Here is a 22682-nt window from a genome sequence, read left to right on the forward strand (position 1 = left end):
TTGATGTTTTTAATAACTAATCATTTAAAGTATTAATAGTTGCTATTAGCTTCAGCAATCCGGTCAGTGTTTCTATTATAGCACTTCCTGTCTGTACTGTGACATTCCTTCTTAGTTCTAAATTTTTTGGGTTTTTTTAATACACAAGTTTATTCTTTGGGTCATGTGACATCAGTGCTGACTGATTTCCTGTGTTGATGTCAAAACTTCTTCAGTTTCCTTTAATCTAACCATGGGGATTGCCTTTATCAACGTTGTTTAGCTTATCTGTCCAACACTCTTGTCCTCTTTCATGAATCACCATTTTTGTGTAGAACTTGGTTCCCAGATAGTTGCTGCAGGCCAGATTTTAACAGATGGGAAGCAGCTAGGTGCTTTTGAAAATCCCACTCGTTACCTAAATATTGGGCTGTTGATTAATCGCAGTTAAATCACGTGATTAACTCAAAAAATTAATCATGATTAATAGCAGTTTTAATCACACTGTTAACCAATACAATACCAATTGAAATTTATTAAAAATTTTGGATGTTTTTGTACATTTTCATATATATTGATTTCAATTACAGAATACAAAGTGTATATTATTTTTGATTACTAATATTTGCACTGTAAAATGATAAACAAATAGTATTTTTTAATTCACCTCATTACAGGTAATGTAGTGCAGTCCATTTGTCCTGAAAGTGCAACTTGCAAATATAGATTTTTGTTATTGTTACATAGGGGCACTCTTAAAACAAACAAACAAACAAACCCCAGTGTAAATCTCCAGAGACTACAAATCCACTCAGTCCTACTTCTTGTTCAGTCAATCACCAATATGAACAAGTTTGTTTACATTTACAGGAGATAATGCTGCCCTTTTCTTATTTACAATGTCACCAGAAAGTAAGAACAGGCATTTGCATGGCACTTGTATAGCTGGCATTGCAAGGTATTTACTTGCCAGATATTCTAAACATTCGGATGCCCCTTCGTGCTTCGGCCAGCATTCCAAAGGACATGCTTCCATGCTGATGACGCTTGTTTAAAAAAAAAAAAAAGAATGTGTTAATTAAATATGTGACAGAACTCCTTGGGAGAGAATTGTATGTCCCCTGATCTGTTTTACCCGCATTCTTCCGAATATTTCATGTTATAGCAGCCTCAGATGATGACCCAGCACAAGTTGTTCATTTTAAGAACGCTTGCACTGCAGATTTGACAAAACGCAAAGAAGTACCAATGTGAGATTTCTAAAGATAGCTACAGCACTCGATGCAAGGTTTAAGAATCTGAAGTGCCTTCCAAAATCTGAGGGGGACAAGGTGTGCAGCATGCTTTCAGAAGTCTTAAAAGAGCAACGCTCCGATGCGAAAACTACAGAACCCAAACCACCAAAAGGGAAAATCAACCTTGTGCTGGTGGCATCTGACGCAGATAATGAAGATGAACATGCGTTGGTCTTCACTGCTTTGGGTTGTTATCAAGCAGAACCAGTCATCAGCATGGACACGTGTCCCCTGGAATGGTGGTTGAAGCATGAAGGGACATATAAATCTTTAGTACATCTGGCACGTAAATATCTCGCGACATCGGCTACAACAGTGCCATGAGAACGCCTGTTCTCACTTTCAGGTTACATTGTAAACAGAAGCAGGCAGCATTAGCTCCTGCAAATATAAACAAACTCGTTTGTCCAAGTGCTTGGCTGAAGATGAAGTAGGACTGAGTGGACTTGCAGCCTCTAAAATTTTACATTTTTATTTTTGAATGCAGTTTTTGTACATAATTCTACATTCGTAAGTTCAACTTTCATGATAAAGAGATTGCACTATAGTACTAGTGTTAGGTGAATTGAAAAATACTATTTTGTGATTTTACAGTGCAAACACGTGTAAGCAAAAACAAATATAAAGTGAGCACTGTACACTTTGTATTCTGTTGTAATTGAAATCAATATATTTGAAAATGTAGAAAACATCCAAAAATATTGAAATAAATGGTATTCTAGTATTGTTTAACAGTGCAATTAATTGCAATTAATTTTTTTAATTGCTTGACAGCCCTACTAAATATCTTTTAAAAATCTGGCATTTGTTGCTTTTTGGAGAAACTAAAGTGCCTTGTCTCCACTATGTTTTTAGAGGGGGATAGCTAATGCATGGTAGTTAACGGATGGCAAAACCACACATTTTCTTAATACTAAGTACACAGACGGTAGTGCTGATTCAGATGTTCAATTATCCATTATTATTCATAGCTTGAAAACTCAGCCACACAATCAGTACCAAACACTGCTCCTTTGCCATCGGATGTATTAGTGTCTGAATGTCTGGAAAATCAGTTAAAGCATTTTAAACTAAAGGAATTTAGAGGCTTCCCCCACCTCAAATTCGTTTATTACCTTTTGGCCTGACAAAATTTCAATAAATGGTTTAAGGTTCAATTTTTGGATGATCTTGCTCCTTCTTTTTGTCCTGTACTGGTCAGGACATCTTTCATGAGCAGGAGATTGAAGACCCGGCAGCGTCATGCTAGATCCTGCTGTGCACACAGAGTATTGGCCTAGCTGTACGTTGATCCTCACTATGAGTAATGCATACAAAGTCCCATTAGAATTAACCAATTGAGCCATGTATTTGGTGCTATAACTGTATAGATTCTTCTTTGATCTCGGCCTCTGCTGCTTGCTAACCACACATGTTATGAACCTTATCTTGTACTACTCATGTGCTCCCAGAAAAATTTAACTTTTATAAACACAGCATTTGTTGTGTTTACATCTTTTTTGCATTATGATGGTAGTATTAATCAGTCCATTATTGTGATACCCACAAAGGTGTACCAGAATATGATAAGCTGTGACAGAAGTGTTTTCAGGTCACTTGGAACATTGTGATGTTGTGTCTCAGCACACTTGCATTGTGCAGGGCTGATCACCTGACCCAGAAACATCCATAAATAGGGAGTGGTGGTTACTAGACATGCTCTGTATTTGTGAAGCTGTATAGGATGTTTTCATTGTAGGAAAGCTGCTTGGCAGGTCACTCCCTGTTTACTCACTTTATAGCTGAGGTAATCAGATCTCAAGAGGGGGAAGTGTTATAAATATATCTGCTGATGTCAACCCTGTGACATCAGTGACTGATCAATGCAAGAGAATGCACATGCACACTGTGAGGGATGGTTTTGCTGACAACATGGGGAAATATTTTGAAAAGGAGGAGGATGCCCACATTCTTATGAACATCTGAAGAAGCTGGACATGTATATTATGGCCACATTATAGAATCATAGAGTGATAGAAATGTAGGGCTGGAAAAGGCCTTGAGAAATCATCAAATCCAGCCCCTTGTGCTGTGGCAGTAGGAAGTAAACCTAGAGCATCCCTGACTGGTAGTTTTCCAACCTGTTAAAAACCTCCAATGATGGAGATGCCACAATCTCCCTTGGAAGCCTATTCCAGTTTTTAACTACCCTTATCGTTAGTTTTTTCCTAATATCTAACCTAAATCTCCCTTGCTGCAGATTAAGCTCATTATTTTTTGGCTGATCTTCAGTGGACGTGGAGGACAATTGTTCGCAGTCTTCTTTATAAAAGCCCTTAACATTTTTGAAAACTGTCTTTTCTCAAGACTAAACATGCCCAGTTTTTAACCTTTCCTCAGAGATCAGGTTTTTTAAAATCTTTTATCATTTTTGTTGCTCTTCTTTGGACTCTGTCCAATTTGTCCACAAGTGTCTAAAGTGTGGTGTCCAGAATTAGACAAGTACTCCAGATGAGGCCTCACCAGTGCAGAGTAGAGCTGGACAATTACTTCCCGTGTCTTACCTATAACACTCCTGTTAATACGCCTGAGAATATGAGCCTTTTTGACAGCTGCATCATATTGTTGAACTTTCATTCAGTCCGTGATCCACTGTACCACTAAGATGCATTTCAGCAGTACTCCCACCTAGCCAGTTATTCCCCATTTTATAGTTGTGTGTTTGATTTTTCCTTCCTAAGTGTAGTACTTTGCACTTGTCTTTATCGAATTTCATCTTGTTGATTTCAGACTAATTCTCCAGTTTGTCAAGGTCATTTGAATTCCAATCCTGTCCTCCAAAGTGGTTGCAGCCTCTCCCAGCTTGGGGTCATTTTCAAATTTTATAAGCATACTCTCCACTCCATTATCCAAGTCATTAATGAAAATATTGAATAGTACCAGATGCAGGACTAAGCTATGTGGGATCTGCTAGCTATGCCCTTGCAGTTTGACAGTGAACCATTGATCATGACTCTTTGAGTATGGTCTTTCAACCAGTTACGCACCCACTTTATATCAATTTCATTTAGACCACATTTCCCTAGTTTGCTTATGGGATGGTTGTGTGGGACTGTCAAAAGCCTAACTAAAATCAAGATATATCATATCTACTGCTTCCCCTTATCCACTAGGTTATTAACCCTGTCAAGGAAATTTGGTCAGTTTGGCATGATTTGTTTCTGACATATCCATGCTGGTTATTCATTATAATTCTGTTATTCTCTAGGGACCTACAAATTGATTGTTTAATAATTTGTTTTCAGTATCTTTCCGGTTATTGATGTTTTAGGCCAACTGGTCTGTAATTTCCTGTCTTCTTTGTTCTTTTTTTTTTTTTAATTGAAACGTAGGTAATTAAACCTTTGTGAATCTAGCTTTAAGTCCCAATTTTAGGCTCCCCTGCAATTCCCCAAACTCTCACCAAACTCTTTAGGTGTCTAAACTCAGCACCTACATACTCAGGGTAAAACTTTCTGCCTCTGATCATGCACCCTGCTTCCCTAGGATGCCAATATCATACTTAAGCCGCAGAGTGATTGACGAATAAGAGAAGATGAGGGTGGGGCTATGCTTATCTTGCTTGCTGGGCCCGATCTGGGTAGGTGTTCTCAGAGTCTCTGTACTGGTTTGGGTCCCATTCAGAATCTGACTGGAGGCAGACACAGTGCCATCATCTTCCTTATCACTTCTAGATTGATAGAGAACTTGCCTGGGATGTGGAAGACTCCGGTTCAATTCCAGGATTTGAACAGGGGTTTCCCACATTCCAGGTGTGTGCTGTAACCATTCGTCTAGAAGTACGAGGAGGGCTCCTCCTCCTCCGGCTGTTTTGTGTGGAGTTAGGCATCTGCCTAGCTCATTCTCTCAAGAAACCACTCAGGAACTTAAGTCACCTAACTCCAGGAGAGAGGTTCTCATTCGTGAATCACCAGGCAGAGCTAGGTATCTATTTGCAGCGGGGTCTTAGGCTCTGAAGAGGGTGAAGGGGTAGAGTTTAGCACTCTCCTCTGGCCAGCATCTCCAGTTGGCTGTTTTAGGCAGCTTCCTGCCTAGTGAGCAGGCTTTTGGGGTTCCACTCTGAGGTGCCTCTTTCTCTTCATTCATTGTATAGGGGGCTTAAGCACCTTACTCGGGATTTGTGAATTGCAATGGTGTTCATATGATTTTCGTGGTGCCTAAAAACTAGGTGTTGTGATACTGAGTGTTCAATTCTTAATTCCATTTGTGAATCTAGCACTTAGGCCTTTTCCTTAATGCTAAAAAAGGTGATTTTGTTTAACAAGGGGTAACTAAGGTCTGGATGGGGGGTATTCTGAGGGAAAACCTCAGTAAGGAGAAAGCACTCAATTTTAGCAGTGAGAAAAAGGCCTGAGAAAATGTCTTTGGAAGACAATCGGAGAGCAATATACTCATATGTTTGTGCCAAAGCAGCAAAGTGCAAATTTTGTTTTGAAAACTTGATCAATATGTGTAACAGTGATGGTAGGGGAGAGTCTGTATAAGGAAGAATGGTAAATTTTCTGCCTTGTAACTTTTGTTAAAAAGGTATTCATAAGTATTTTGAATACTTTTTTACAATGCTTTACACTAGTTTTAGTGTTTTTGTATACATTAGAAACTGCATGGCCTACAGTAATGAAAAATTTAATCTATAATGGAAAAAGATTAATAAAGAAAAAGCTATACTTTTCTTTAGGGTTTTACATTCAGTAGCCCTGCAATTTAACTCTGTAAAATCCCTTGCAAATGACAAAAATACCTTTATTTATGTCCAAATTTAAAATAGAAATTTTAAAATGGTAGTATATTGTGGCTGAGTTGCCCTGAAACATCACAGTTTGCTACCCCCGGAACAGAGAATGAGGAAAGGCAGAGGCAGCAAATTGTGGCAGGGCAACAAAAAGAAGACCTAATTTAGTAATTGCTACTGGTAACAAATTGTGATGGTAGCCGTTGGTAGCATTACACCCTGTGTTGTGTTCCACTGTCCCTGGCTCTGGCCCCTGTGTGGGGGGGGAGGGGGAGGAGTTACCTCCCCCACGTTCATTCAGCCACCTGAGCCCCAATGTATGCAGAAGGATCTGGTAGGGGGTTCGTATCTAGTTCCTCCCCCCCTGCATGGAGGACCCAGGTGTATGTGTTTTAAACTGTACTCCATCCATTCCCTAGGGGACCCTGTGAGCTAATGTAGAGCCCCCTTGTACCTCTGCTTTCCACAGATTCCTGTGTGAGGCGTAATTGGAGCCTGGTCTCTGTGCCCAACTACTCATGGGCCTGAATATTTCTCCCTAGCATAGAAACCACATACTCCTCTTTACAGAGAAGGGTAGGTGTATTTATAAGTTCAGCTCTCTCTTACTATAGGCAAGAAGCCTGCTTAAGGTTATTGGAGTCTTAGAAATTGTTTGTTTAAAAATCAACAAGATTGCTAGCAACCACCAAGTATTAATAACATCAGACACTCAGCACATGTTAATATATTTACCTTTATCCAAAGTATGTATACAAATAAACACCCCTCTATGTACATGCATTCCGCTATTAAAAAGTTCTGTTTGCTGAAGGTGAATACTTTATTCACCCATCCAAAAAAAAAAAGGTATCGTTGTCTTTTGGATTTTTTGTCTTTTCTTTCTGGTAAGGGGCAGGCAAGTAGATTTTTATTCTGGGCTAGCAAAATGTCATGACATTCTGAAGTTTGGCTCTCGCTACACAAATATGTCGAGAGCTATAGCAATACAGTATTGCCCAAGAAGAGAAACAGTCAGAGATTTTCCTCATCTGAGGGTAGTCTGCCCAAATGAAGGAACTGTTTTTACCTGAAAGCAGTTTTGTTTTTGTTTTTTTGTTACTACTGTCTCTGGAGACTGTCATCATTTGTTTTATCTTTGGATTTTTATCTGCTGAACTCCTTATATAAAATCAACTCTAGCAGCTGATTTCCTGGTTGTCTCCCACTTGATGGCAGAGGTGGGAAACATAATGAGAGGCAATCCCAACAGTTTTGAAGGATTGCTGGCCTGCTATATTGGCCAGCTTTTTCTGAAGTGTCCATGTTTGATATCATTGATGTCAGAGCTGGCACTAGGCATAAGCAGACTAAGCAATTGCTTAGGGCCCTAAGCAGCTCCAGGGGACCCCTATTGGTTTTTTTTTTTAAGTATGTGTTGTGCGGGGGTAAGGGGAAATATTACTGCTTAGGGGCCTCTGTGGGCTAGCACCAGCTCTGGATAATGTCAGATTGAGCTAGGGTTGCCAATTCTGATTGGACATATTCCTGGAGGTTTCATCACATGACATAATATTTAATTGAATATTTATCTTTAATTCCTGGAGATTCCAGGACAATCATGGAGGGTTGGCAACCCTAGATCGAGCCTATTCTCCTCAAGGATGTTCTGTTGTCTACTTATGTTCACACAGCTGCATAGATATTCATGACCAATGTGAATGGCAAGCAGTCGGTCACTTGACCAAAATTAGATTGTGTTATTGCCCTACTTCAACAGCTTTTGGCTGATGGACTACAGTGAAGGTATCACACATGGGGAGTGCATATGTATATAATACAATGTTCTGACACCCTTCCCCACTCCCATTCCTGGGGAGTGGATCATAGGGGTTAATTCCACTTATACCTACGTTAGTGGGTGAGCAGAGAGAAGAGGAAGCTTGGCCAAAGATACTGTGGCAAATTACTGTTTATGAAGAGTGCCATGGTATCTTTAATGTCCATGCAACCAATCTTGGTGATGTAAGGTCTCATCCACAAGCCTTTATAAAAGGAGTCAGACCACAGAAATGTTTAGAACAGAACTTTTTTTTTTAAACAAAATAAGTATCTTCTTTCCAATCTCATAAATGCTTAAATAAGTGAGTTATTTATTAATGTGGGGTGAAACATGGCCTAATCATCTTGTGGATTATACTATTTATTATTGTGGTTGCTTGTTCAAGTAAAAACCTTGAGGAACCCTTAACTTCCTATTTTCTGAAGCTTTAGGTTAGACTTTGCCTTTATTTTACAAAGAAAGGAATCTGTATAGTCCAAATGTTGCATGACTGCCTTTGCACTCCATGAAGGCCCTTTTGTAAACAGGCAGTTTGTAAATCCCTTTGGGTTCGTTAGTATACTGTGCTGCCGTCTTTGGTGCCTGAAACTCAGGTATTTGAGGAAGGAGTGGTTGGTATTTTTTTTATAAGCATGATGCTGATGGATAAGATAATGTAGTTGGAGGCTGAAGCTGTTAAACACAGAGCCATGATATATAAGGAGAAAATGGTCAAAGATCATTTGCACACAAAAAAGTGTGGTCAATAGGATTTGTCCAGATCTAATGTAGCATATTAATTACCCTAATGCTATAGACTCAAAAGGGAGTTATTAAAGAATGGTGTTTATGTTTTTATCACTATTTGTGATGCAGAGTGTGCTTTATAAAACAGGCTGTGAAGTTCTATGGAGAAAGGTAGATTTAAACTGTGTAAAGTCTTGATATTCACAACTTTTCCCCTAACTTTAAAATGAAAGGGAAGAGGCTCTGCTCCATCTGCAGCGAGCACAAGTTACTCTGCAGGAATAACAGTCATTTAGAAAGACAGCTGCTACTACAATGCCCACTGTCTTCTGCTCTTTTCCTTTGTTGATGATGTCACTGGTATATTGACAGAAGCTGTGGTACTGCGCTAAACTGGAGCTCATGCAAGAATCCTAGACGAGAATCCCTGAGACTACAGGGTTGCTCAAATGTGAGGTGTGAGGAAACTCTGTTCATTACTTTTTTTTTTTTTTTTTTTAAATCAGTGTTTGCTAAATTGAAATAAAAAACAAATTCTCTTTGTTCTCTGAGGAAAAGATTGTGCATTGAATAATGAAAAGGGTGGTTGGATCAAATTCATGTTTGTCATGTTCTTTTTATACTTAATGCTTTTACTGTCATTGGCTTCTCAAACAATAAAATAAAAATACAATCCAGTCTCAATGCAGTATTTGCAAAATTCTGTGCATTTCTCTCTTCACTACGCTATTTTCAATACTCCTGATCAGACATGCCAAACCCACGAAAAAAATGCAGATATTGGGCTTGTTTTTGGCTTAACTGGCTTGTGAGTTGCTTGTTGGATAGTTTCTTATTTGGCTTGTTGCTTGTTGCTTCTTTTTTTTGATCGGCTCCTGGCAAGCGGGGGCGGGGGCAAGCAGGGGCAAAAGGGGGAGAGAGTCAGGGGTACACAGTGGGCCTACCACAGTCCTAGACTGCAGGCCGGAGGGATCTAGTTACATAGAGTGTTGGGGTTCTTAGGGATTGGCTTGTTTTGGCCTTGTTTTGAAATGGGATTAGCTTGATTTTTGGCTTATTGTGAAAGTCGGGGTGCTTATTTACCATGTGAAAGTTGGCAGCTGTGCTCCTGATGGCAGATAGTAAGACCCTTAATGCATGGCTAGAGGGTGGAGAGAGGGAGAAAACTCTTGAGCATATGGAGACGTCCAGAAGAAGATGTGCATCGTCAGCTGTGATTCCACTGTGTGCTTGCAGACACGATCTGAGTTTTCTCTTCTTGGGAATTTCAGTCTTACAGAAGAATTCTTTGACTTTTAGATGTCAAGATAATGAAGTTTAGGGTAGCAAATAGCTTGCAGATTTAACAGTGGATAATACAATTATCAGAACACTTGCTATGCATTAAAACAGTATTTTTAGCAGATGTAAATAATATCTTAGCAAAGTGGTAAAATGGAGTACAGTTTGGATAAAAGATAATTCATATTTGTTTCATCAGTAGCTGTATTTTATTAGCTGTCTACTTGTTTCACTACAGTTAATGGTTTGTCAGCACTATTTCCATTACACAAACACCACCCTATATTTAATGATTCAGTAGCTTAGCTGTTTACAAGTCACATGAGGCAGAAATATGACATGTAAAATGATATTCTATATAGTTTGATAAATTTGGGGTGCAGGATTAAAAATAATGCAGGTTTTTAGCTGTTGTGTCCATTTTCAGGCAGTCTTGGGCAGTTTTTGCAAGGTCAAAAATAATTAATTGGAGAAACTTAATCCTTTATGGACCAAGGGCTGGATCCCTGCAAATACTTACTTATTATGCAACGTTACTCCCACGAGTATTCTCACTGAAGTAATTTTGTTGGTGGTTATATTATTATTATTTATTATGAGATAGTAGAGAGTTTGAAAAATAGCTATTGAATATGCACTGATTCTAGCTTGTCTAATTTTTGTTCACAGCTATGACTTTTTTTTTCAGTTTATTTTTTAATATACTGTAGGCCATTAGAATTAGGACTTACTCTAATAAATAAGAGATTTTTTTAAGTCATTTTGGCACAAATTCCTTTAAAAAAACAATAATGAATTTATCAAAGCTTAAAATAAATTAATTGTTTAAAGCCACATAATATACTAACATTACATGAGTATTTTCCTTTAGAAATAAAATGATACAACTGCATGACAGTCTTGAATTTCCTTAAATGACTTCTGTAACAAAATCTTTTATTAGTATAATCATTTTATTTGTGCATTGTTCTCATTTTGGCAATTATGAGTGACAGAAAATGTTACTATTTCTTAAGTGCACTCAGACAATTTTTATTCTGAAAAGCCTTTTTATTTGTATTTTTCGGTTAAAATATAACCTCTGCAATGCCTAATTATATTTTTTGTATATTATTAAACTTGTTCTCTGGAATAGATAATTGATATAAATATATAATATATAAATAATATAATAGATAATGTGCTAAAATAATACTCCAAAATATTAAATCTATATTTATATATATAAATATAAGGGAAAGAGTTTAAAGATCATAAATCAAGGAGGAAAATCAGTATTAAAGATGCTGACTTATTCATAAGTCCTACATAGTACAGATGATATGATACTCTATTAGGGAACTTTAGAACATAGTGTGAATTTACATATCTTATGAGCAGCAATTTATTTATTTAGCATTTGCATATTCATTGAGCCAAGCAATAGCAGTAAGACTTGGAATGCAGGCCCGATGGTATGGAAATCACGGGACTGCACATTCTTACAATATCTAGATGCATGTGGCTGGACAAAGAACAGTGTGAACCCTGAAGAAAAAAAAATTTATAATGTGCACCAAACTGAAAATGTAAAGGTGCTAGCACACAGAGCCTTTTCACCTTTAAGTTGCTGGATAGAATACATTCCTATGTGTTGGGGACTGAGATTTGTTATTTTGATTATTCTTTATTGAGTGTAAAACGTTGTTGCTCTTGGTGGGATTTCAAGTGGGAATATCACGGTTGGCACTCTTAGTGACTGGTTCAATGCGGAAGTCCAGGATTGAAGAATGTTTATGGAGACTGGAATAATTTCTTGCCTGTTAGGAGTTAAGGCATATGTTATGGTAGCTCGCACATTTGAACATGCTGTATTTCTGCTGTGTGTGAATATGGGACTTAGTATTTTAGTGCGGTCAATACGGCACCTCTAATGTGCACTCTATATTAATTTTAAACACTCCCACAAAAAGCAGTTTAGTGTGTCAGTTACCTATAGCCTACTAATGATATTGGAGATACTTGCTTTTAAATCAAACGTTCTCAGAAGAGAATCTTGGTCTGCGGATAAGTTTAATAACGTATTTTTCCACTAACTTTTTGTCATGGATGTTCTCACCAGCTAACTGATTCATCATTATGATAACAGCATGATGAGGTAAAAGTGGGCCTGTGAAGAGAAAAACTCTTTTAAAAAATGTTTCAAGAGGATGTGTTCTTAGTTCTCACAGAAGTGAGAGACTGACAATACTGCCTAGTTTATGGGGAGACACACGCAAGCTTGTCTACGCAAGTCTCCCAATATACTTCATTTTTGCCCTGTAGCACCTCTATTATTTCTGTCTTTGGGCCTCTCAACAGAAATTTCAAGACATGCTGACTAAGTGCTTGTGTTATACAGACATGTCCACAAATATATGCATGTAGACCATCAAAATCATTTTACTTGTTACACTTGATGCACAAAATGGAACTTGTGTCTTTAGAGATGAAAGGCTAGCTTATCTGTTGTTTTCATATCAGAGTCTCCAGCACAAATTCTCTGATAAGGAAAAGGTTATGAGAATGCTATAGGTCAATAGACTTTTTTTTTATTTATTTCAAGACTTTCTGAAAGTGTTTTCCAGTATGAAATTTAACTCAAATCTTTTTTCTTGTAACTATAAAAGACAGGACTATAATATGTAAATTTTTTACAGCCAAAAAGTTAAGATTTTTTTTTTTTGAGGGCTGACCTATTGATTCTTTAATTACTGTAAAGATACTGTAGCGCTAATTACACAGTTTTGTTTTAATTTTTTTGTTTTACATACGTGTACTGGCATTTGCAATGCAAACATGTTAACATAAGTTTTGCTGTTTTTTTTAAATCTACATAATTGAGGTTGTTTTGATGTAAAGAGGTAGAGAATTTGTAATCGAGGCTGACTATATTCATTGACCTTGCTACAGTTCTGCTGTTTGGTATTCCTTTGATTGCTCATCTTTGCATATACCTGGAAGGTACAGTCAGGGTGTGTTGCTGTTAGTGCTCATGTTGCAAGAGTCTGAAGGTTAAATGTATATGACCAAAGATAGAAATATTTAATTCACTTTGCTTGCCCACTCAAGATGGGGATCTCTTCTGAGAGGGATAGTCATTCACTGTCTTGTTCTCAGTTAAGTAGTAGTACATAGAAGTTTGATGTTAATTGCTTAACTGGTGGGTCACCTACTACAGATGTAGGAAAATGCACCTTCAGTACTGCCATATGTACTTGGTGTGTGATGATGTTCCATTGCAATTGCATTGTGCATGGAAGGGATATTGCCGTTTGAGTGGAAGAGTTGTTCAAAATAATAAAAATGTGTAATATTGGCTACACCTGGGATATATCAGCTATATTTTGTTTTCCTGTTTAGCTTTAAAAAGGTTTCCCTGGGATAACTAGATGACTGGGCAGAGGGACTCAGTAGGACATGGTATCTTTCACCTCTAGTTCAAATACAGCCCTGACTGGTGACTGAAAGTTTACCACTATTCTTGGACTGTGAGGCCTTCAAGGCAGATGTTGTCTATTCATGTGTTTTGTACAGTAGCTAGCCTGTCTTCTTGTTCTGTGTCTGTTCAGCATCTAGCACTGTTGGAGCCTGGTCCATGACAGGGGCTCTATGCTGCTACAATATACACGTAATAATAGCACAAAGGGGCCCTGATCCTGATTGTTGCCTTTGAGAACTACTGTAATACAAACATTAAATTCAAACTTGAGAGCTGATGAGTCACCTGTTTGATATGAATTGGGTGGTTTCTATCTGGTTTTCTCGAGATAAGTTTCTGCATCCCAAGAACCATCACTACGATTGACGCTGGCATCTTTGTTTGCAATTCAATATCTAAGTCAAGAAATGGCTGTGCAGAGATGCTAAACTTCTCTCTCCGTCTGAGCAATTGTTTCTTCCCTACAACCCATTTTGCAGTTGAGACACATTTGGAGGGTAAGTTGGTGCAAATACGTTCATACAGTACCTATTCTCTGGCCAACAAGAGAATTTCAGTCTCCATGCCTGTCTGACACTTTTTTCATTAAAATTAACTAATTCCATATTTTTTTCAATTATCTTGAATGCACCAATTACATTTCTATTCTGAAGCACAATTTCTGACCAATTTCTGCAGAATTTAAGTTGTGACGATAACCTTCCCCTTGTGAGCCTTCCAATAGAGTGCTGTCGTAGTCTTCAGACAGACAGCTCCTGTGCCTCTGTTATTTCTCATAGCTTTGCGAAATGGGACAGATTGAATTTAATAAATACTGGTCAGTTCCACGGTTGCTATTCGGAACCATGTGGGCTGCAGTGATGTTGTCAAGAATCAGGTTAATTTCACTTTGCTGTGAACAGCAGAAGAAGATAGCTATGGATCTATTAAAAAAAGAGAAGAAGACCCAAAAATGACTTCGGAGGAGGAGAGTAGTGGAGAACATTCCCTTGTATTCTCCCACCCCACACCTTATAGCAGCTAGGACGCTGGGAAGAGAGTTTAGAGTAGCAGACCTCATCTCCTACAAAAGTCGGGAGACTGATTGGTGGTAGTGTTCAGGGGAAGGTGGAGAAGACAGCCTCTTCTGCCTACACCATCCTTCTGGCTACAGAGAGAACCTTCGGATGAAACACTTCTATGAAAAATGGAGTTTCTTAACTAGGTTCTAGGGACAGCATCCAGCACTCTCTTCTGCTTTCTCAGTGGTTGAGGACTGGAGCTGTAGAAGTGTCTAGGGTGACCAGATGTCCCAATTTTATAGGGACAGTCCCTATTTTTGGGTCTTTTTCTTATATGGCTCCTATTACCCCCACCTCTTGTCCCGATTTTTCACACTTGCTGTCTGATCACCCTAGTAGTGTCTGCAAAAAGAAAAGGAGTACTTGTGGCACCTTAGAGACTAACCAATTTATTTGAGCTTTTGTGAGCTACAGCTCGCTTCATCGGATGCATTCAATGCTCAGATTAATTGGTTAGTCTCTAAGTATCACATATTTGTGTTCTGTAGTACCAACATGCGTTTTAAATGCTGTAGTGGAAATGTATGTATCCAAAACGCCTACCAAATTACTTGCAGTGCATGTAAATGTATTGTCCAGATTGTCCTCTATTCCTTGGTGGTAGCGTCTAAGAATAGCCAATTACTGAGTGATGTGCCACTTGTGAGTGTAAGAAGTTTTAACAGAATTTATTTTTAAAAGGTATATAAGCGAATAGGGCCATGATCAAGAATGTAATTCTTCCTACGCTCTAAATACCATTTTCCTCAAAGCACTTTTTTTGTTGTTGTTGATTGCTTTGGGGTGGGGGGGAAGAGGACTTACATAAATCTTAGAATATAGGTGAGCAGCTTTAATTCATACCTCCATTTTTCTTGTCAGTCAGAATGAGAAGTAAGGATAGTATTGGTGTAAGTGCTTCTTTGGTAGTTTGTTTGGTGGGTACAAATGTCATCTGGCCCTCAGACAGAATCTGTTTATAAAGGTTACGTGGATGGTAGAGTGAAGTTAATAAAAAACGGTTACCTTTTGTAACTGTTCCTTGAGATATGTTGCTCATGTCCATTCCATTGTAGGTGTGTGTGTGCTCACCATATGCACCGATGCCGGAAGGAGGTTCGGGTGCAGGAGTCAACCGTGATCCTGCGAGAGTAGGTCCGGGTGGCTGGGAAGTAGCCATGGGCTGCAATGGCAGGCCATGAGCGTGCTGAACCAATGCTGACGAGGCCATGCTGGGGCAATCATAATGACCCGTGCCATGTCCATCTTGATTTTTCGAGAGGACTTTGATGATGAGCAGAATTGGTGGGAAGGCGTATATCAGGAGTCCTGACCAAGACTGGAGAAAGGTATCGGATAGGGAGCCTCTGCTGAAGCGTTGGAGGGAACAAAACTGATTAAGCTTTAGTAGTGAATTTATTTTATATAGTTGTTAAACACAGTAGAGATTGGAAAGCTCTCCAAAGCAAGGAGACGTTCCAACACAGTCACTGGTGGTAAGAAGGAACTGAGGGAGGGGGAAGGAACTGAGGAAGGAACATACGTGCACCACTCTAGAGGTTCATTAGTAATCTCCCTGGACTCCAGGAAGATTACTGATGAACCCAGGATGCTGAGTAGCACATACTGCCTTCTCAGCTGCCCCAGAACCTGTGTGGGCCATAGCAAAAGCTCAGGTTCTTCTTCTGGAAGAGAGAAGAAGAGAAGAGCTTTTGAATTTTCGCGGGGCGGCTTGGGGTCTGTGGAGGGGAGGTGCGGTTACGGGGGCTTCAGCCAGCCTGGGGCTTCTCTGAGCAGGTTGTGGTGGAGGGCCCAGGGCTCTGGCTGGCCCAGGGCTCCTCTGTCTGCAGGGGGTGGGGGAAGGGGCGGGAGAGGCAGGGGGTCCCATGGCTTAGGCCGCGGAGGGGAGAGGGGGTCTCAGGGCTTGGGCTGCAGGGGGCACGGCAGGGGGCCTCGGGGCTCCAGCCATGGGAGGGGCAAGGGGGTCTTGGGGCTCTGGCTGCAGGGGGTGTGAGAGTGGAAGGGGCAGAGCCAGGGTTTAGCCTTCCCAAAGTGGGGTTCCGTCCGCCGCCCATGGACATGAGCAAGCACTCCAGAAGAATATTGCACCTCCTCTTCTCTGAAAGAGTGGGCACTGCTTTGGTACAAAAATGGTTGTCTTCTGTTCTCCTGGAATCTAAAGGTTACTCCAAATGCATATTTTTTCATTTGTTGACTAACTCTAATGCTTCTGTCACTCAGGCCAGAAATGTTTGCTTTAAAGTGGAATTTGAAGAGTGGAGAATAACTGAATTTAATGAATGTGCATATAATTTTCATGAAGTTTGTTTTTAATATGGACTCAAAGGCTTTTTTATAATAGTTCCTAGTTTTAGAGATTTAGACACTAATTTTGTTTAAAAAGCAAATCAGACCAACAAATAAAGGCAGCAGTAGCTGTCATGGAGATTTTCTACACTGATTTGGTAAACTCTGCTTCAGGTTCTGATTTTTAAGAAAGGATTCAAGTTCTGATATATGTGAGGAGCAGCTAGCTGAGAATCTTGGTTATCCTGGACTTATTTTCACAGAAATTTAAGTACACAGAGTTCAAATTAATTTTAACCTATTGGTTGCTATCACCATGGGTTTGCATGCAGTCAGGAGTAATTCCTGTAAAGGGAATGGTGTGTATATGGAGTAATTCATGCAGTTGCTTATGCTCAAATAAATCTGTTAGTCTCTAAGGTGCCACAAGTACTCCTTTTTCTTTTTGCGAATACAGACTAACACGGCTGCTCCTCTGAAACCATAATTATACAGTGATCTCTGAACCAGATATCACACTGCAAAGTTTATAGTGCTGACTTTCTCAGTTAATGATCAGTACATTATGTTAAACATACTGCAATATTAATGTAATTTCAGTTTCTCTATTCAAAAGGCTAACATTTCTCTTTTACTTCTGTTTATAGCACACTTGAGATGTATCTGAGTACTGAAGCTCACACACACACGACCTACAGAACTGATTTGACTGCCTCACTGAGTCTTGGTGAGTTATCTATAAACTATATACATTTAAACACTGTTGCTACAGTTATAGCTCTTTCAGTAGAGAATTTGATGATCAAATAAGGAGTTTTGATCTGAATATTTAGGGCACAGACATAAAAACCTGTCTTAGATAACATACAAACTAATTAATACAATGCGAGTAAGAAAAGAAATGTTCAAAGGCTCATTGTGAAAATATTTTTGGCTGGACTACTCATGTAAAGACTACTCACAAGAGTGTAGGATCCAGGGTGACGTCCTGTGTTGGGAAAGAAAGTAAACAAATATATGCTGAAGCTACTCAAGAAGTAGTATATTTTAAGATTAAACCAAATAAATGCTTTTATCATCTAGCTAATGGACGTTTTACTTTCCAGATGTGGCCTTTTTTATAGTAAAGGTTGTGTTGTAATAATAGAACTCTTTCCTTCTACCAGCACTAATAAACTACGTACATTGTGGCTGAAACCAATATAATGATAACCAAATAACTAATTGCTCAGGAATGATATACCTGTCTGAATCCATTCACGAGAAGGGATAATACTTCTGAGAGTGAGTAAAAAGAGACCTCTTGTAGCTTGTTTTAAACTGATGATGATAATTTTGTAGTTTAACAAAACTTAGCAGCAGAAGATAAATAAATAGGCTTGTTTAACGTAATAGTGGTACTCCATAACAATTTAAAAGATTCTATATAAAATCTAGAGATAATTTTTCTTTTTGTGTGAGACCCCTTTCAGGATTCTCAAGAAAATATGTTCCCTTTAATGTGTTGTAGAATGACTTACTAAAGACTAATTATAAATGTGCATTTTTGAGACTTGCACATATTAAGTATGCAGGTAGGTAGTTATGCTAAGTAACAGGGTTCTTAATGTGTTTAGCAGTTTGCAAAACGTTGAAAAATTACGGGCTAAAATATGTATATCTGTGTCGGGTATCTTTTCATCTTTTACAATTATATTAAGCAAATTTTGTAGAGCAAAAGAATTTTCCTTAAAAAAATAAAAACAAAAAACCCCACTTTTTCTTTATTGTCAATAAATGAAAAGACTAAAATATACAAAGACTAAATGGCATTGTCTGCTACCTCTTTTTTGCTTTTTTTTTACTATTTATTGTGTCTTATTAAAAATCATTCTTAATTCAGACTCATTCTGTGAAATAATCTGATATTCAGTTTAATTGTATAAACATACATGATCCTGTCTTTCTTAATTTAAACTATTATACCACAAATTGCACACAAAATGCAGAACTTAAACTGTGATATTCTAGGAAGCTCCTTATTAATTTGATGTGCATAATTATAATATGCAGATCACAGTCTCGCTATAGATGGGAAAGAGAAGATTCTGTAATACATCTGTTTTCCTAAACATTGAGTAGTGCTTTCCCTCATTTCAAAAATCAAAACAATTAGTAAGTGAAAACCTTAAAGTATGTGTGGTATTTTGCAATTAATAAAAAGCTCTATGGTAGCATAATTTATATACCTGGTATTGCAACCATTTATGAGCACCTTACTTCCAGAGGGATATACAAATTCTGGAGAAGATGTATAATAAATTGGAATAAAATAAAGTCTACTAATTGATCAAAGAAGTTTGATGTGCTTTAATTAGAAGTTTGCAGAGGCTTATATGAGGATCTGCACATATGTACAGAGATTTGGGTGAAAAAAAATATTTCAAACTAGGCAGTAGAAGAACACATGACCCTTCTTTGACTTTAAAAATAAGTGAGAAGTTTTGTTTTTCTCCAAATATGATCAGAATTCTCTGTTTTTGGCAGTAGAAAAATCTGGTTTACTAGTATTCAAGGAAAAATAAACAATTATTTGTACACCAGTGGTATATCAAGGTTGAATTAGATGTTTAGCTATAGTTATTTTCACGCAAACAGGGTTAATAGGATTGCCTAATCTGGGGTTAGGAAAGAAATTTTCTGCAGGGCATATTGTCAGTGACCACGAGGTCTTTCACCTTTATTTGAAACTCTGAGCAGTGATCTTCTGTTAAGATTAGACGGGTGCATCCCATAGATCAATTTCCAGCCATTGGGAGTGGGCATTGACCTTTCTGTTTTTTTGTGATGTGGAAATGATTGTGATACCATAAGTTTAACACTTTGGTATCCTTGTAAAATCAAAGAAGATTAATTATTGAAGCATTAAAGTTATTTTTTAAAAAACTGTGAATAGCAAAAATATAAATTAAGTTAATGGGTTAGGGTTGTTTAAAAATAAATTATAGGTTTAAATAATATACAAGTCTGTCTCTGGTTCTGAGTATACAGTCTTCACACATGTAAAACTCACTTTAAATTCAGTGGATGTGTTGCATGGGAGCAGATGCTGTGCAACTGAGCTGCTTATTGTGTTGGAGGAACATGAAATATTGTATGTGATAAAATAAACACCTGTGTTTGAGATCCTCTTTTCTTAAGTAACTACATTAAGATAGTTAGTTACTTTTAACTTTTTAGTTTAAAATGAATTAAATGAAAAATATTTTGGAAATAAGGGGATAACTGGAAACTAACTTAACCAATATTTAATAAGTGAATAAAATTCTGACTGAATAATGGACCTTGAATAAAGTTTTTTTTATTATATTGCTTATTTTGCTCACAACCTTTTTATATTGAAGAAAGCACAGTATATACACATTTGCAGAAGAAAGAGCCATCATCAGAGGAATACACACACACACACACACACACGTTCCTGCTCTACCTTGGTGGGTCTTGCGCTTATTGGAGGATTTGCTCGCCTTGGAGCTTCACGGCAGCCCTCAGCTTGGCTGTTTATCTGAACCCACAGTTCAGGTCGACGACTCCTGTGTCTGACCGGGAGGATTTGGGAGGAACCCGGGCCTGCCCTCTACTCTGGGTTCCAGCCCAGGGCCCTGTGGAATGCAGCTGTCTAGAGTGCCTCCTGGAACAGCTGTGCGACAGCTACAACTCCCTGGGCTACTTCCCCATGGCATCCTCCCAACACCTTCTTTATCCTCACCATAGGACCTTCCTTCTGGAGTCTGATAATGCTGGTACACCTCAGTCTTCCAACAGTCCGCGTTCTCACTCTCAGCTCCTAGTGCCTCTTGCTCCCAGCTCCTCACACGCACACCACAAACTGAAGTGAGCTCCTTTTTAAAACCCAGGTGCCCTGATTAGCCTGCCTTAAATGATTCTAGCAGCTTATTGATTGGCTGCAGGTATTCTAATCAGCCTGTCTTAATTGTCTCCAGAAGGTTCCTGATTGTTCTGGAACCTTCCCTGTTACCTTACTCAGGGAAAAGGGACCTACTTAGCCTGGGGCTAATATATCTGCCTTCTATTACTCTCCTTCAGCCATCTGGCCCGACCGTGTCACTATATATATATATATAATAAATGTAGATTGATTGCACTGTGTCATCAGTGTTAGAGCCTGGGAATGCTACAGGGGTCAAGAACAGGACAGCTGAGCACTTGTATCATCAAGGAAGATGACATGCATTTACTCAGGCAAATATTCCTCACTGCCTGCCCTTAACCTCCAAATTGAGGCTGGTGAAAGATCTACCCAACTCAGATCTTGACAGTAAATAGTATTAATTAAATATAGGGCTTGACAATGACACGGATAACTTGGATCAAGGCCAGTAGATTTTGCCTTGGTTTTCTGAAAATTGAATTCTACTAATCTGTTTATCTGGCAGCTTTACAGTACAGAAAATTAAAGATCCACAGACACATGTCTGTATGTTAATGTGGTTGAATTTCTATTTTTGTAATGATGCCACAATGCCCGAGCATTAAAGTAGCTGATACTCAAACAGAAAACTAACTTTACTGGCTAAAGTACCAAGCGAATGTCAAGTTTATTAAGCTAATATCTGGCAAAGTGCCATTGCAACCTCATTATTTTTTATATGAAAAGATTTATTGTGAAAAGTTATACAACTTCTTTTTAATAAAGCCAACGTTTATTTCTGTATCCAGTTTCAAAATGAACTATCATCACTAAAGTCTTATCCGCTTTGGGCTTGTCCACACTTGCAGAGCTGCAGTGGTTAGTGAAGATGCTACCTGTGCCGATGGTAGAGCTTCTTGCATCATTGTAGGTACTGTACCTCCCTGAGAGGCAGTAGCTACAGCGACAGGAGAAGCTCCTTGTGTCAACATAGTGCTGTCTACACCAAGAGTTCAGTTGGTATAATTGCATCACTCAGCGGTGTGGATTTTCCATATCCCTGAGTGATGTAATTGGACTAATATAAATTCGTAGTGTAGACCAGGGCTTTAAAAAGAAGTTAATTATACCTTAATCATTTAAACATTTTTCTAGGTTCCCATGTACTTGACCAAAATAATTCCTCTGGGATTTTAAGGAAGCTGATCATAGGAGTGTATTTTCTAAAGCTTGAGTAGTATGTCTGTAGCCATTTATGACTGGCATGTTGCTCAAATACCAGATTTTAGTTTACACTTTTAGAAGTTCCCCTTTTCAAATGTTTAGCTCATCTTCTTCCCATCCTTTCCCTCCCCTGAAACTCTTCATCAAAATAGCATAGAGTTCCACGAATCATATCTGCAGGAAGGGAGGGAAATACTTCTACTATGTAAATTAAATTCCTTTAATCTTTCATTTAAAAAAAATAAAGATACTTAGCTCTAAAAGGACTTTAAAAATATAATGGTTCCATTGAAAACCTGCAAACTGGCTCTGACTTTTTTGTAAAATTCCTGAGTTATTTCTCTCCTTTCAAATAATTTAAATGATTGGCTAAAGCAGTGTTACACAATTGTACAAGAGGTGATTGAGTGGTAGCTTTCCTTTCTATCTACAGCTGTGTTGAAATTTGTTTTAAATATGGTTCTGGCTAGTAGATAATATGAAGTAACTTTCTCTGCTGTTGTGGACTGGACAAACTGTGTTAAAACTGTTTTACAAAATCATGCCGTTGCCTTCCCACCATAAACAAAGGTGAGAAATACTGATATTCATACACACGAAGTGTAGATAGTACATGTATATTATAAATCTGCTTTAAAAAGCCTGCAGTATCCTGGGTGGGGGGAGAAGCATTCATTCTGAAGTCACTTTCTGGACAGCACTAAACTAGTTTTATTACTATGGGCCGTATTCTGCCCCTCTGTCATTGTTTGGTACTTTTATTGCAGTAAGGTACTACATCTGGCCTTTTATTTTGTGCTTAGAAGCTACAGTGATGACCAGTCTAGAAGTATGTAAAATAGTTTTGGAGGGTCATTAGCCAGCAAA

General features: G+C 38.4%; 1 protein-coding gene across 12 annotated transcripts in view; it reads left to right on the top strand.

Annotated features, from left to right (window-relative positions):
- NCOA2 (nuclear receptor coactivator 2) overlaps window positions 1-22682 on the top strand; it is a 259281-nt gene that overhangs the window by 2294 nt on the left and 234305 nt on the right. For 7 of the 12 annotated variants that reach the window (XM_073330891.1, XM_073330883.1, XM_073330884.1 and 4 more), the window contains exon 2: window positions 17329-17408. The exons of 1 other annotated variant lie outside the window; for it this stretch is intronic. The gene's annotated coding sequence lies outside the window, so the exon portion shown is untranslated. Of the gene's footprint in view, window positions 1-12797; window positions 13832-17328; window positions 17409-17847; window positions 17966-22682 lie in introns of those variants that run through there. 4 more of the 12 variants (XM_073330882.1, XM_073330888.1, XM_073330893.1 and 1 more) reach the window with 2 other exon arrangements.

The sequence above is a fragment of the Lepidochelys kempii genome, chromosome 2 (assembly GCF_965140265.1).
Source record: "Lepidochelys kempii isolate rLepKem1 chromosome 2, rLepKem1.hap2, whole genome shotgun sequence".
In the NCBI taxonomy this organism is placed as follows: domain Eukaryota; kingdom Metazoa; phylum Chordata; order Testudines; family Cheloniidae; genus Lepidochelys; species Lepidochelys kempii.